The sequence below is a fragment of the Mastomys coucha genome, unplaced genomic scaffold (assembly GCF_008632895.1).
Source record: "Mastomys coucha isolate ucsf_1 unplaced genomic scaffold, UCSF_Mcou_1 pScaffold21, whole genome shotgun sequence".
Classification (NCBI taxonomy): Eukaryota; Metazoa; Chordata; class Mammalia; order Rodentia; family Muridae; genus Mastomys; species Mastomys coucha.
In genome coordinates, this window is record NW_022196904.1 from 91135580 (window position 1) to 91139794 (window position 4215).

Here is a 4215-nt window from a genome sequence, read left to right on the forward strand (position 1 = left end):
TTTCCTCAAAAAAAAAAAAAAAATTGTCATTAAAAAAAGAGAGAGAGAGATGGTATCAGGAAAAAAATGGTACTGAACATTTTAAAAGCTTGTACAAAAGGCAGAGAAATTGTTAAAACCATAATCTTCAAAGTGCAGAATCCAAGGAGAAATGTAATCACATTAAAATAAAACTCAAACATGAAAAAAACTTGTCTGCAAACAAAATTAAATGACAAAGAAAAAGACTTGAAGGAAAATAGAGGTAAGTTTTGTCATTTAGCAGAAAGTATGCTTTGATTTTGAGTATGACATTTTTCTCAGTTAATAACAAATATCAAGCATGATATTCTTGTGGGATGTGCAACTGTAGGCACACATGAATATCCTGACCATGCTTGCTTAAAGATAGCAAGGACAAGCTATGATGTTTGGTAAGCTAACTGTATTAAACACATATTTTCAACTGAATGATGCTATTATCAAGATATAATCATATTCTAAACCAATGGACACCTGAATGGCTAAACAGAGAAACCTATCTCAGTCTTATGTTTATTCTCATAAACTCTTTAGAGTTAAAACCACGCTTGGTAGCAACACATACGTAATCTAGTACCCAATGACTGAAGTAGGAGGACAGCAAACTTACACCCAGCTTATGCTACAAGAAATACTGTTTTGTCTTATTTAATATCTGGGAAAGTAGCTTAGTTGGTAGAACACTTGCCTAATGTGAATAAAAGCCTACAGTCAATACCACAGCACCACATAAACATTGTGAGAAGAAAATGGGAGGATCAGAAGTTCATGGCCATCCTTTGTCTTTGGCTACACAAAAAGTTTGAGGCTAGCTTAGAACACATAAGACTGTTTAAAAACTAAAATCTTTTGTGTTTGTATCTATATAAACACACATAAATAATTTCCTTCAAAAAGCCTCTTTTAATTTGCTGATAACAAAGCTATTATTAACTATAGGATTAGAAGAAAGTATTGATGAATACTGTTTATATTTTGGGATCATGCTATGTTCTCTCATATAACATACACGCAGACACACACAGAGAGAGCACAAAATAATAACCATATTTTAGTTTTTAATTCTTTCAAAACTAGTAGAATTTTGGCATGTTAAAAAGTTCAAGGATTGTAGGGCCTGATGATGCACACCTTTCATCCTAGCCCTCCAAAGAAAGAAAGGCAGAAAGGCAGAGAGATCTCTGATTCTAAGACCACCAAAGTATCCTAAAACAGCCAGGGCTACAGAGAGACCTTGTCTCAAAAACAAAACAAACAAACAAAAAAAACCAAAAAACAAAAAAAAGAAGGAAAGCTCATGGCTGGCTTGTTGTGGTGGCACATACCACAAAAGAACTGATCAATACAGAGTGAAGGAGTAGATTTTGAATCAAGTAACTGAAAACAAGTAACTGAAAATAGCCAAATTAAAGCAGAGGAGAGGCAGGAACATAAGATTTTAAAAGCTTCTAAAAGCCTAGCATGATGGAGCGCATGGCTTTAATCCAAAAAACCAGGAGGCAGAAGACAGTAGATCTCAGCATTTGAGACCAGCCTAATTTATTTAGTGAGTCACAAGACAGCAAAGATTTACAGTTAGAAGTTATATATAATAAGCATAATTTGTTAAAAATAAGCCATGGCCAAACTCTGTCTAAAAAATTAGTTAAATTAAAATAAAATACAAAGCTAAAGGCCAGCCTAGGGTGAAAGCTCAATTTATATTTTTGGTTGTGAGCCTAGCCTTTAACGGCTGAGCCATCTCTCCAGCCCGAAAGCTCAATTTATAAGAGTGCTTGCCCAGCATGCAAAAGACCTTGGGTTCAATCTCCAGCAGTTCAAGCCCAGTCTGAAAAAAAAAAAAATACTAAAACCTTCCCACTCCCCAAAACAATGTGTGTGTGGGAGGGGAAGGGGCCGATAAAATCTACCATGCAACTATTAGAAGCTATATATAATAAGCATAATTTATTAAAAATAAGCCATGGCCAAATCTATGGATAAGGAAGATCCAAATAACCAATTGGCTCACATAGAGATTTGCACTTTCATCACTAATCACTGGACTATGCCAGTTTCCATTACCACATATGCAAAAAGAACAAGTTCAGTAAGGGATCTAGGGAGATGCCTCAGCTGTTAGGAATACTGGCCACACTTCCAGAGGTCCAAGGTTCAGTTCCTGCACCCAAATGGCAGCTAACAATCACCTGTAGATCCAGTGCTAAGTGCCCTCTTCTGACCTCCATGGGCAGTTGCATGCACAGATATGTATGCAGGCAAATACTCACTCACATAAAAACCCTTTTAAAAAAGAAAAGGCCCAATAAGTCCATGTGACAGCACATGCTTACATTAGTTTCAGCTACCTGCTAGAAGAATCTCTCAAGCCTAGTAGTTTATAACTGTATTTTTAAAAGAATATAGAAAGGGCCATGCACAAGATACAGCTAAAAGGGAAATGAGATTCTACTTCACAAAGATAAAACCAAACAACACAGAAAAAGGTATGAGAAAATAAACATATCAAACAATATAAAACACTGATTTTTCAAGATAAATCAACAAGACCAACCAATAATAATGTATATCTTATAGATGATAATTCAATTTTATGTATCTAATTTAACTATTATACAGCATCACAAATATAAACTTATTTAACAGAAATTCTCACTGAAGAGGTTTACTATTATTATCAAAAACATTGATAGTACTAATTATGGTATATGTATAAGGCAAGTGCAAATGACCTTTGTGTATATAGACACATATACATAAATATTAATTATTTTTAAATGAAATCTACATACACGGACCAAAACAAAATGAGCTAATGTTTAAAATAGAAAAAATACAATGAGATATGAAATATAGCACATATCTAACTAAAATAAAACTTGAGAAAATGTTTACCTTACTATGTACAGCAAATTTTAGTTCATTCTTTTAAATCCTAGTTGCAGCCCGAGACAACAATGTACATCAATGCCATCTCAGCCTCTAGTCTAAGCTAACCCATGGGTATTCTTTCCTCACACTCATACGTGCTTTCTCACTTTTCTTTAATAAATCTGTATTTGTTCTGCTAAAACAAAATCCAAAGCAAAAGTCACTAATATAAGAATGAACCAGGGAAGTGGAGGTGGGGTGGATCTATGGCAGAGAATTTCCCTAACATGTACATAACCCTGGCTTCAATCCTCAGCAGTTCAAAATATCTCAAGTAAGGTTCAATTAGAACTACAACTAAAATTCCTAAATATAAAGTCATCATGTACATATGTATGATGCAACTATGTTTGAGAAAAAGGAGAAGGGGATATGGACAAACCACAGCTGAAATCAAATAGTGGATTATTATTACTTCACAGCTGAAAAACTGGAACTTTTCATGGTATTTCTGAATTGTTGAAATATTTTTATAACACTTATTTTAAAAAAGAAAGGTTAACTGGGTATGGTGATATATGCACACTTTTAATTCCAGCACTTGAGAGGCAGAGTTCAAGGTCAACCTGATCTACCTATCAAGTTTAAGGTCATCCAAAGCTACATAGTGAGACCCTTGTCAAGGAACCAAAAAGGTTAACATTCAAAGAAGTATAAAAGAAATGTCTGTCTATTAAGATAGACAACCATATCACAAAAGCAAAGAAAACAGTGGAAGCATATATTATGAAAGTAAATAGTTTTACAACTAAATGACTATATCAATGATGAGAGAACTAGGTAAAATAAGCAAATATATATGCTTAAAAGCTATTTTACTGGACATGGAGAAATACACACCTTTAGGGACTCTTCCAATGATGAAAACAGGAATACAGTTAGAAAGGTAAATATTTTAAATGAGCTAAAAAATAACTAATAATAGGAGGAAGAGGGATAAAAGCTAGAAGAACAAAGAGGTATGTCCAAGCCTTGTAGCACTGTGGAGTATCTGTTTACTACTACAGCACACACTCTATGTTTTGTCTTTTTATGAGGCTTAACTGATGAACAATTCCAAGTCTAATTCATTCATATAAAAGCTAAGATAGGGCTGGTGAGATGGCTCAGTGGGTAAGAGCACTGACTGCCCTTCCAAAGGTCCTGAGTTCGGATCCCAGCAACCACATGGTGACTCACAACCACCTGTAATGAGATATGACACCCTCTTTTGGTGTATCTGAAAACATCTACAGTGAATTACACTGGAGCGAGCGGGGGTGG

At 34.7% G+C, this 4215-nt stretch overlaps 1 protein-coding gene across 2 annotated transcripts in view; it reads right to left on the reverse strand.

The window, feature by feature from the left end:
* The window catches only part of LOC116102688 (nuclear pore complex protein Nup98-Nup96), a 77605-nt gene that overhangs the window by 40741 nt on the left and 32649 nt on the right, over positions 1–4215 (reverse strand). The window lies entirely within an intron of this gene.